This window comes from Poecilia latipinna, unplaced genomic scaffold (genome assembly GCF_001443285.1).
Source record: "Poecilia latipinna isolate Pla-1442-1.1 unplaced genomic scaffold, P_latipinna-1.0 Scaffold2098, whole genome shotgun sequence".
Taxonomy (NCBI): Eukaryota; Metazoa; Chordata; class Actinopteri; order Cyprinodontiformes; family Poeciliidae; genus Poecilia; species Poecilia latipinna.
Genome location: NW_015114714.1, coordinates 57,254 through 70,110, shown reverse-complemented (window position 1 = coordinate 70,110; position 12,857 = coordinate 57,254). Strand labels below are relative to the sequence as shown.

The 12,857-nt window shown below is 36.1% G+C and overlaps 1 long non-coding RNA gene across 2 annotated transcripts; it reads right to left on the bottom strand.

Annotated features, from left to right (window-relative positions):
* Positions 1 to 978: 978 nt before the first annotated feature.
* On the bottom strand, positions 979 to 12,640 carry LOC106936210 (uncharacterized). Of its 2 annotated transcripts, none has more exons than XR_001422078.1 (3): positions 12,201 to 12,640; positions 12,009 to 12,129; positions 979 to 3,866 (listed from the first exon to the last, which is right to left on the bottom strand). It is a non-coding gene; the product is annotated as an uncharacterized LOC106936210 (long non-coding RNA). The 2 variants fall into 2 exon arrangements; XR_001422079.1 differs by having other exon boundaries at positions 12,009 to 12,111.
* Between the last annotated feature and the right edge of the window lie 217 nt (positions 12,641 to 12,857).

Sequence of the window (12,857 nt, the reverse complement as noted above, 5' to 3'; positions counted from 1 at the left end):
TCATGCTGGCTGATCGCGGGATTACATCAGGGTTTAGAGTGGCAGGACACATCTGAACACAGCACATGGTCAGCCAGGCAGCTCCAGGGATTATACGGCTCCAGAATGACAGAAACCGAGCCATGCGCACCGGGAGAGTTCGCAACAACACAAACATGAACCATTGTTATTCACGGCTAAACCTTTTAAAATGTGTTTTTGTTTTTTGTTTGTTTGAATATTTATAAAAAACTAAAAGAAATTTTATTTTTTCAGCTAAAATGTATTTTTTTTATCTTAAAATTTATATTTAATGTTTAAAATAGCACAGTTCTTGTAGTCAACTCAAGTTAATTAAAAACAAAAAAAATGTTCATTTAAACCATTTTTACTTGTTTCTGTACGCTACTATATAGTGATAATGTTATAAATTCATTTTAAAGTAATTCGAACATTACATTTTAAAGCTCTAAAGTAGCTATCAGAGCAGGAGCTAAAGCTAATGGTTAGCTTCAAACTTGTTGCAAAAGAACTAAACAGACCAGCTTAGTTGGGAAATGTCCACATTATAGAATGTAAAAACTTTAATAAAATAATTTAGAGATAACTATTTTGACTAATTTTTTGTAATATTGCTGTTTTCTAGAGACCTACATTTATAAATTTGTACACGCTAGGTCTTGCTATCATGCTAGCCAAGGCTAATTTGCTTTTATCTAAATCAACTTTAAAAATTCTTGATGTTTCAGTAATTAAATATCAATTACTCTACATTTTATGCTTTCATAGATTCATGAGGAACTTAACTGGAACATTACTCAGAAAATTAGGAAATTGCTAAAGTTCTAGTTTGAGTTCAAGGTAAAGCTAACGGCTAGCTACATTTTAGGCCTTTAAAACTCAGCCATTGTTTACATTTTAGATGCATTAAAACAAATGAACTTGGAATAAAAATGAAAGCAGTCAGATTTGAAGCCAGTAGTTTGATCATTTTTAGGGAAAGTTTAAATATATTCAAACATTTAGATTTTTTCAGCTGCAACTATACATCTTTTCAGTCAATTATTCTCAGAGGAATAATTACTTTCTTTTTCTTTATTTATTAGATGTTACTGGATTTCCAGTTTCTTTTATTGGTGGAGGTAAAAACAGAAGCTAGTGTTGATTAAAGCCTCCGCTTCTGATTAGTCGATGATGTTTAGCCGCAGCCAGAAGATCATGAAAGGTAAAACCAGCCAACGAGACACTATTAGCCTCTGCCCCCATGTGCTGCATGCATTGCATGATGTGGACATGAATAGCATTAGCATGCAAGCCCGCCTTTAGCATTCATAGCAGCAAGTGGCGACTTCGTCTGGCATTTCACCTGCGGCCGGTCTGGATTGATTGAAATTCGTCGGAGGAGCCGGTGGAGATGTGGCGAAGGCTCACCTAATTGGCCCTGGAGCCCGGCCTAATTTCTGATTCTCAGGAACGTCCACATTTCAAAGCAGGGCTCGGATCAATTAATGGACCGGTAATGTGTCTCATTTTCATACAAGGCGGGAGGCTTAGGGTGGAAAAATCAAATATCAGCCACCTTCAGCAGAGAAAAGTGTGCAGAATAATTCGATATGATTTCCAGCTGTTCAGAGCAGCATCACATGCGGACGATTTCAGCATGCCTCTGGTTTAAACACTCAGTCTGGAGGCTTTTTACATCAGTAGGACTGAAAGATATTTAACTTTTAGCCATAAAAGAAGTAAATTTAAAGGTGAGTCTGTATATTCTCCCAACTGTAATCCTCTAAAATGTATTTTCACAAGTTAGTATGGGATAATAATCCAATCATGCAACAGAAAATATCACTTTTGTCACCATTCTGTGGAACAGAATTACTGAAATGTATCAGCATGTTTAACATTTTCTTTGTTTTAATTCATTTCACAAGATAAGCACCAGAAAAACTATAAATCCATCACTGCCAATGAAGCTTTATACATTAAACAAGTTCAGCTGGAATTTGGAGGCAAAGGTTAGCTAAAAGAAAGCTACCTAGCCATAAAGCTAGCATAGTAAGCTAATATCGTCTTATTTTAAATACATGAAAAAATACTGAAGTTTACATTTGCACCCATGATACTATTTTATAATTATGTGCCATACGCAATAGAAATGTTAGTCAGACTGTTTTTAGCTAGTGTTAGCTAATAAATGATACCTAGCTCAATTAAATTAAAGCTTTAAGAATGTTGAGCATCTTGTATGTCATATTTCGTATGTCATAAATTAATATGTCATATGTAATAAAACAATTTTTAATACATTAGCATTAAATTATTATCATTAGTAGGAATTTGAAATGGTAATAAAAACTACTAATCAGGGATCAGACGAGCTGGTCACATCAGGTCTTAACTATCGGAGCTTTGCTCTCATTAAAACACATTTTTTCTCATAATTTTACAAGAATGAAGTCCTTATTCTTCTATTACGACTTTATTCTTGTAATTTAACAGAAGAATCAAAGTCTGGCCCCAATACTCTGTCATAAAATGTTTCTTAAACTTAGTTTTTAAATAAAAAGAAAAGTTATTTTTTAAGTTAACTATTGCAAAGCTATATAGCTAAGCCAATTTAGCCTTACTTATTTGATTGGAAACGTAAATATTTACAAAACTGCACGATTGAGTACAAACCTACTGATTCTTGTTTTATGTATCATTATTGGTGACAAAACCTAGTTTATCAAAAATCAGTAAAAACAATCATCAGAGTCGAACTAGAGCTACAATCAAACAGCTTTAGAGCCGAGTAAGGCTGCTTTCTCAACAGCAAACCATCTGAAATATGAATGAGCTCTCACTCTATACATCATGTTAGCTGACATGTTGTATTAAAATTTATGAACGACTTCATCAAAAAGCACTTTCTGCCAGACGGATCTGCCCTGACACTCAGGTTACATGGCTGGTTGGAGACGCAGATAAATGTAAGTCACAGGCGAAAGGTGAAGTAATGAGCTGATGCTGCTCTTTAAATCCAGGGTTCCTGCAGATTTTACCAACTCAAACACTTTTTAAGACTCTTATGAAGGAAAGTATATTATGAAAGAAATGGTACTCCTTGTGAGACTAACTTGTCAAACTTTAAAGTCCACAACAGAAATGAGTAAGTTATGGAGGCGAATTTCTGCTTATCCATGACAGATGCACAAAGGTAGCAAGAGCACATTAGCAGCTAATTAGCGGTAGCCACAACTGCCTCAAGTTAGAATGCAAGGTTGTTTGAATAACTCAAACGTTTGAGAGACAGAAAAGTCACAAAGAAACCAGGACAGACGTTATGAAGCAAACTTTACACTTACGCAAAGAGCTAACTAGTTAGCTAGACAAAATCTTGCTAACTAGTTAGCTAGACAAGGCTATATTAGCATCTAGTTAGTAGTAGCCACAACCGCCTGTGTGTGTGACTTACACCTTCGCAAAAAAACCCAAAAACCTTCATGGAATACGAGATTAAAAGACAAAATTTAAGTTAAATTTTAAAATTATTTTAAGGCATTAATCTTAGATACAAGAATTTAAGGTTTTTTAAAGGACACCCTGACCAAAGTAGGGTACATTTTTGAAACTGTGCGCATAATTATTTTGAAAAAAGTAATAAAAATGTGACCAGAAAGCACAACAAGTTGGAGACAAAGTGTTATTTGGTAACCCACTCGTCTCTCCAGGTAAGGAAGTAATACCCGTCATCTGCCGGCCGCTGAACCCTGAAACAGGGGCAGGTTTTCCAGGTCAGCCCGCCATCTGTCCACACAGTCCGTCTCCTGTTTGGACACATCAGCACCTGATTGGCTGGAACCGAGTCCGGGTGGGAAGGTCCAACAGCCGGACCCCACGGGGATCTAACACAAGCGCACAGAGATCATCACAGCTGAGGAAAAGGGAAAAAACGTGGACACGTGTTTACGCCGCGTCCAAGTCAATAACAACGCCTTTTTTTTTTTTTTTTTTTTGGGGGGGGGGGGGGGTTAATGTTGTCCGTCATGATTTGACAGATTTATTAGGACTCTACGATCGCATGCCCCCGTTAATAAAACAGATTATTTATCAGTTTTATAGTCTGTTCTTTTTTATGTGTAATATAAAATACTCTGACAGGTGTTAACAGCTTTCCGAGTGATTAATCTCTTTACCAGTTGAAATGGGAGAAAGAAAAAAAAAACAAATAAAGACACCCAGCAAAGATGGACCCTGAATGACAGTTAACTGCACAGATTATTATTTTCTCATGTAAGCTGCATCCATTTGCTCCCCTCCCTCCGTCCCTCGCTACAGTTCAGCTGTCTGGTCAATGGGACCGGGGCGGGGAGCCAACGCGCGCCGCCAAGCCTCCCTCCCTCCCATCCAGACGGCCTCCTGTTCAGCTGCGCCGCGCGCCGCAGGTTCCAGCCAGGTCAGATGTTCAACACGGGCGACAACATGTTCGCTCCTCACCGCTGTTTACCACGCCTGCCTGTCACCACGGCGACCCAGTGAACTCATGCTGGCGATGGCGTCATGGAGGAGGCAGTTTGGGAGATTCTCTGCTGTAATACCCCAAACTATTAAACGTAATCTGGGTTCTGCAGAGCTGACAACAGAAAACCAGTGGATTATGTAGACATATAAAATAAAATGGACTATAAATGTCAAGTTTTCTTTATTATTCCCTGAAAACAAAATAGGACTGAATTAACATTAAAATATGGTTTAAATTGTACAAAAAGTGGTTGGTGGCTTACATGTTGAGTCTAAATGTGGATTTAAATCCACATTTGTGTTGATTTTGTATTGAATCAAAGTTTAGGGATCAACTCTGGAAAAAAAAACAGGAAACGACTTAAAATGATAGATTTTACATTTTATATTTATATGTTTGAGTAAAATGAACATTTTTCCTTTATCCTATGAACTACTGACAGCATGTCTCCGAAATTCCAAGCAAAAATTTAGGATTTATTAACAGAAAATGAGAAATGGTCAAAATAATTCAACATTGGTTAAACTTTGGCATTTCAATTATTAGAATTCAACCATAAAATGACATTTATTCAACCAATTCTAACCAATTAATCAAATTGTTGGTTGATGGTTGATTAACCATCAATTGTCGACCTCAAACAAAAATCAAAGTTTTTGACCTCAATTCAACATCAGATTAGCATCTTTTACTATCTGGGTTGTAATTATTTTTTACCTTGATTAATGATCAGCTCAACTCACAATATTTTAATAAAATAAGCAAAGAGATCAGATTTCTTTAGGCAATTACTGTAGAGTTTGTGTTATTCAGATTGATCGTCTTTTTCCAGATTTGTTTTTGTGTCTTTTCAGCAACAAGAACAGGATTTTGTTCAGTTTCAATGGTTTTGGTCCCTTTAATTAATAAATTAGATTAAATTGAAACCAGAAACCTGGATGAATACTTTGTGTTGCACCTTATATTTCCCATCTTAGGATTTTGATTGCATCATTTTTAAACTTCAAATTTAGACTATTCTTGAGTAGAAAGCAAGGGCCACCCACTATTGTTCTGAGGGCCCAAAATGGCCCCCGAGCCGTACTTTGGACACCCTTTGCTCAATATAAACCACTGTGTGTATTTTTCAGAAACATTTTAAATGTACTGTATGTTTATAATGGGCATTGTGTTTATTATGTTTAAATGATTACCAAAAACGTTTAAGTGTTAACCGTTGACATCATGTTTATATCGTTACCTGAAACGACGAGTTTTAAAGCGTAAGGATAAATCGTTCTTTAAATCTTACGTTTAACGTCGTGTTTAAACTTGATCACTACAGTCGACATTGAGATTAATCTACAAAGTTTACAAGTTAAATCTATGCAGTGAAAATCATGTTAAATCTACGGTAACATGTTAAATTTAGAAATTTGTTTTACATTGTGCTAAATTTGTAAAACTACAATTAACCTTTTGTTAAATTTGTAACGTTAAAGTGTTAAATCTATATAATTACGGTTAACATCGTATTAAATCTCTGTGGTTTCCAGAGACAATGTGTCTGTTTAGCACACACATTGTGTCCAATCTGTACGGTTGCCGTTGGCGACATGCTAGTGATGATGTATTTAATCTCCACGGTAACCGTTAAATCGTATTTAATCTAAATGACAATAGGAGACAATATGTTTATTAATATATATTACTGGACATTTACAATATTTATATCATTTATAATTCCTGAAGGTCAATGGATACTGATTTATATTTATGCTAAATTAATAATATACAACATAAATTTATTACAAAATGTTTTTTATATTTAAATATCAAACTTGTGTCTAACTTGCTAAACGCTAAATATAATTGAGGTAAATCAGGTGTAAAATGTTATCAAAAAACGTCACTATCTACACAAAACTCTTCCGCACAATAAAATAAACTTTAATAAATAAACTTAAATACTTAAAAATATTTTATATTGATTTTTAACCAAACAGGTGAAACTTTATAAGCTAACTTACATTTTCAAATTTACAAGAAATGTTTCTTTGCAAATTAATATTGATCTGAAGAAGTTTATAAACGGCTGAATAAAGCATAATATTCTACTAAAAACACTAAGTTGTTAGAAATACTGCTATTACATTTTTGAACAAATTTTAAGATAACTGTTATCTTTCTAAAATACTTCCTTTTTTTCCAAAAAAGAAAATAAATTACAATCAAGTAACACTAAAACTAAATTCAATTTTTTTTATTGGAGCTTTTGATACTTTTTTCAACAATCATCAGATAAAAACATAAAAAGGAAAGTTTTAGGTTTTCTGACAGTCCTTAAACATGTCATCACTGTTAAAGTGTCTCAAGATCCAGATTTGACTTTTTATTCATTAAAAGTTTATATTTTTTTAAAAATTACGTTACAATTGCATTTCCATTGAGTTTTTCTCTTGACCACCTTTAATCGTGTTTCTCACTCAAACACTTTTACCTAAAAAGAGAGAAAAAAGGGAAATCGTCTTTTAAATTATTTGACTGCAGCGCCAGTCGTCTTGTTTGAAAATAAGTTTTTAGAAACTTCTCAAATCTGTCGTCACTGACAGTGAAATTAGTTTTAATGATCTCAAAAGTAAAATTATCAAAAGTAAAATTATTGAGACTCTTTTTTGCTTTTCAACAGACTCCTCTCTACTCTAAAAATATAAGTAGATAAATGCATTGTTAATAACGGTAAAAAGCTACAGCTGGCTAAGTTAAAACTTTAAACTGTTTATTCATAAAAATCACCTGTTTGCCATTTTTCCAACTGAACAAACTTTGATCCACCAATAACTGAAAACGCAGGATGGCTCTGCTGTGAGCCGGCAGCACATGTTTCCTGTCAACGGCGTAGTCAAAGGTGCAGGTCGGGCCGCCGCCGCCCAGGTGCAGAGCAGATAGGGTTGCAGCGCGTTAATTCCTGCCCGGCTGTGGGAACGCCAGCTGCCCCCGTATTTCTCAAAATCCAGAACTGTTGTGGATTTGGGCGCCAGCAGAAGGACTCGACACGCAAGAATGAGAGCAGCTCGTTCCCCGAGTCTTCCTTCCCACGTCAATAAAACGAGCGTTCGGTACGGTGGCGAAACCCGACTTCTGTTCTGCAGCTCCCCCCCGCTGACTCGCCGTCTCCTCCCGCCTTGATGGATGAGATCGGATCTTTCTGAGCTCCATCAAAGCTGCAGGATTCAGGGAGGAAGCGCGCATATGCTTGACAGAAAAAGCCTCTCGCCATCTTGACTGAACGTCTGCAGGAACGCCAAACGCTTCCACGGCGTTCCTGCTTAATGCATGCAACCTTTGAACCCTGCTGCTGCAAATGATCCGTAATGAGGCGCAGCGCGACCTTTGACCCTGGTTTTTAACTCGCCTCTGTTCTGGTTCCAAAACATTTTCTGTTTCTATTTTCTGTTGGAAACTGAAACGAGGTTAAAGTTCTGTTTGTTAAAACGAAGCAGAAAGTTGTGGGCAAAGTGTTTTCATCATTTTAGTTTTACATTATTTTACTCTAAATTGTCAAATAATGTTTGTTAAAAAGCAGCAGGAAATTTTTATCTTTCATTTTTACTTGTGTAGTTGTTTTAAATTTGTATTTATAACACTATTTTATTCAATTCTGTAGATGTTTAGTTATATACTTATAGTTATATATATGCCTTTTATTGCAAACATATAATTTCACAATTTTAAACACAAAAACATGCTAGCGACGCATGCCAACAACAGTTTTTAATCTAATGTTCAGATTTCTTTAAAAAATTCTGCTTTTTATTGCACTATTTTGCTGAATACTGCAGCTGTTTAAACTTATACATTTCTAGTTTTCATGTTTTCCTATAATTTATTCATTTTATACACAAAATCAGAAAGTAGCAGTACAATGTGAACAGTTTGTTTTTCTTTTTTAAACTGAAGCATCTGTTGCAAGATTAAAGATCTGAAACTTTTGATTAAAGTGATGAACAAATCTTTAAATTTGACTTGCAATTTATTTTTTGCACGATTATGCTCGATACTGAAGCAGTTTAAAGTGAAATATTTGTATTTTTTTTTGCATGTTCCTGTTATTTCAATGCATTTTATTGTAATTAACATATACTTTAATAATTGTAAACATAAAAACAGAAAATAAAATTTAATTGTCAACTCATTACTAGAACTTTTTTTTGTTTTTGAAAGGTTCAAAATGTCACGTTTGTTTAAAAATTGTATTTATTACACTATTTTACTCAATAGTGTTTAAAGTTATACGTTTGTAGTTTTTAATGTTTTTGTTTTTTGTACTTAAAAGTACAATTTCATAATCTTAAACGCAAAAACATGCTAGCGATAGCTCACATGCTACCTACAGTTTTTAAGCTAAGTTTAAATTTCTTAGCTATTTATTGAACTATTTCACTCAATATTGTAGCTGTTTACAGTTAAATATTTATACTTTCCTGTTATTTCTATGTATTTTCTTGAAATTAAAGATGAGAAACTGAAAACAGAATTAAATTTCTGCACACGTTGGATGTAATTTGACGTTTTGGACTCATTAAATCTCGTTCAGATCCAACAGGTCCCACAGAAATGTTCGTCAACATATTCGTCCGTCGGTGACGAACACACACCGACTGTTGTTGTCGTTTCCGTGGCAGCTTGCGACTCTTCAGCAGGCAGATGTTCACTGTCAGGCGAAGGTCGACCCGCGACGGTTCGGCCACCTCCTGACCCGCGGTGGGAAGCGGCAGCTCGCTCCCGTCGGACTCTTGGAGAGGATTTGGGACTGATAAATGGGATGGATGCGAGCTGAGATCAGCAGAATGGCATCTGCTTCACACACACACACACACACACACACACTCTCTCTCTCTCTCTCTCTCTCGCCCACACACACACACACACTCACAGCAGTCAGAGCTGAGCTGTGACGGAGCAGATTTACAATCTTTTCACTTCACACTGTAAATTTCCATCATTCCAATTAATCCACATCAACCTTCATAACTGTGAAAAGTGGATGTAAAAGAAATTATTCAAGAAAGTATTTGGTAAAAAGTCTCATCAACTACTAACTGATCAAATTATCAATCATTTAATATTTAAGAAATACATCATCAGACGTCCAGAATGTAAACTTAAGTGGAAATTTTGGTTTTTAAGGACCAAAATGACAAACAAAATTCAGGTTTTTCCATATTAATCTTTAACAAAAGCTGCAGGTGTGTTTATGTGTCTGGTGAATTTTTGGTTCAAACATTTTTGTTTTTCATTTAGTGGGTAGAAAATCCACATATTTTACTCAAGTAAGAGTAGAAATACTTCATAGTAAAATTACTGAAGTAAAATCAAAAAGTACAATGCAGTAAAAATATTCCTAAAATAAGAATCAGAGTGATTTTATTGTTATTAAACAGAAGCACAACAAAATCTCGTTTCAGTAAAGCCCAACTAAGGGGTTCCTGAGGGCGCCGCTCTCAGCAGCAGCGGCCAAGTTACCCTACAAAGTTACCCAAGTAGAAGTAACTGAGTAAATGTAACTAGTTACTATCCAACTCTGGATCAAAGTGACGACAAGAACTATTTAGTACTTCGTAAACTATGTTATCAACCGGCTTCATGCAAGTCGTCATCATCAAGAAGTGAAGCAAAGACCAACTTCAGACCCTCCAACACCAAGACCAGACCTTTCAAGACTGGATCTTCTAAGACCGAGACCAGACGGTCCAAGACCGAGAGACCAAGACTGGACTTGACTAAAAAAAAAGTCAGCAAGTTTTGTCTTAATTTAAATGTACCAAGTTATTTGTATGATGAACTAGAGAGGAATAATAATGTTTTATGTTTTTGCAGTGTAATGTGATAAATCACAGATTTCTGGTCTTGTAGAAACGTTCCTCTCTACGTAGCTTCAAACATGTCGATGTCGCGGCCCTAAAACGAGGAATACTTCAGGTAGCAACCGTTCCTGTACTTGATGCTCCGGTTCCCATCAGCTAGAGGTGGCAGAGCAGCAATTGCTCTCTTGGACCTTCGTCAACGGGGGGGATGAGGTGATTCTCAGCTCGTGTGAAACAGTCCTGGCAGCCTGCGCCGCCTCGCATTCATTCCTGATATAAACTCCTCTCCTTTTCTGCGGTTTCCTCCCCCCGGCGATGCAGATAGCACAATAGTCTCACTGAGCGGTGACGATTAACACATAAAAGCGACACGGGGAATCTCACCGCTAGATACGAGCGCACATGAGAGGGGCAAAGCATTCATGCCATGCCAGGAACTTCTGTGGGAGCCCCGTCTATCTGATTGGTGATCTTTTGTTTTGGCGTTGCCCTCGATTCGAGAGAACGTGCCCAATCAGATTACGGCGAGGGAGGCAGAGCGAGAAGACAATCGCTGGTTTCTTTTCACTCCGTCTATCTCCGAGCGGCTTCACTTAAGGCGGCTGCAGATAAGTCAGAGCATCTCCATTTGGAGCTTCAACTTTCACCTCCCCCCTCTTCTTCTTCTTCTTCTTCTTCTCTTTCTGCTTCTTCTTCTTCTGCGGTTTCTGTGCTGGATTAAACTCAAACTTGTGCACAATCAGATGTTCTCGTTCGCTTTAATCCGAACCCTCGAGCGGTGACAGGTAAACTTAAGATAAACGCTCAGAGAAAAAACGAGTCATTTTTTACCCTTTTTGGGAGTAAAAGCTGCGATTTCAAAATTAATTCACAACACATGAAAAAAATAATTTAATTCAATTAGTCATTAATTTACTGTATATAAAATAATACAATAATATATTATTAGTCTTCATTAAAACTAGAAATACTCAAATATTCATTATTTATTGATCTGTCGGGATCCCAATATTCATTTTATATTTAATAATTATATATTTATGCACACATTTTTTATTTATCATTTAATTAAACTATTTTAATAATTTATTAACCTGTTAACATATTGATTATAATTTATTCTGACATATTTACTATCTGTTGGTTTAGCATAATTAATTTTTAATTACCTGATTTTTTTATTATTCTATCTGGAAGTTTTTATTGAATTGAGTAAAGATATTTTAATTTTTTATTTATTTAATCCATATTTTATTTTATTTGAATAATAATTATGTTTATTTACTCAGCAATTCTATTAGTTTTGAATGAATCCATTTATTATTGATGAATTTATTATTTAATATTCATATGTTTGTCTGATTGTGTTTATTTATGCAGCATTTATTTACTAAATTGATTTTCAGTTTATATTATGAGTGAATTGACCAAATTATTTATTAATCCATGTAGTTTTGCTTTAATATTTTTATTTATTTTGTGATAAATGTGACATTCAGACTCATTTCCTTTTAATTTCTGACATTAAACTTTAAGTTTAAAAGTTTTCTGAGGAGATATTTGTCGTTGAGGTCAAAGTTCGCTCTGTGCTCCCTGAGGAGGATTTTTAGCTAATTAAGGCTCTTTGGTTTACATTTTGCTGCTGCAACAGTTCAGATAAAAGTGAGCGGTTCCTCTACCTCTTGTGGGATTTCCGAGCCAAAGCCCCGTGTTGGTGCTGCCTCCGCCGGGAGAAGATCCAGACTCCATCACACCTCCGAAACATCAGGAGCCAATATGCTGCTGCGCATCAGATCACACCTTAAAACTCACAAATCTTAGAGTAGCATAATATTTTCCGCTGTGTTGACCTGAGAGAAGATGATAATTACCTTAAACGCTGGAAGAAGCACCACATCTATTTCCACTTTAGCCCAAAATGAGCTTTCTGAGGCGACGTTTGAGCCAAACATTCAGAGTATTCACAGATCAGCCCCTCGTTAAGCAAGAGAAGCATTTGATTTTTAATTCAGCCCATCGTCGGACACCAAACCCTCCAACAAAACCAGAAATTATTTAAGACCTGGAAGCAGTTGAAAGACGATTCATTCTCCTCTGCTTCAAATATTTTCCCTTCATGAAGCCACAGCTGCAGCTTTGCAGCTCGGTTTTCTCCGCAGACAGCAGTCAGCGTGAGGATGAGCCGCAGCAAGAGGCGGCTTTCAAACTGTAGGGAGCAGCAGTCGTCTTTCAAACAGGACGGCAGCGGAGGCCCGGCGCCACGAACCCAAACGACGAGGAGGAGGAGGAGGAGGAGGAGGAAGACACGTGTAATTACAGACTACATACCAACACCCAGTCGTAATTTACATTAGCTGGAAAAATATTAGACAAAGATTGTTTTTATCTACACGACGAAGAGAACCGATTCACACGTTCATCTACGGACAGTGACATTGCTATTCGATGGCGTCACAAATAAGCAGAGCAGAACGACTTCAACATATTTCTATGGAGCAGATTTACAATCTATTCACTTCTCACTGTTT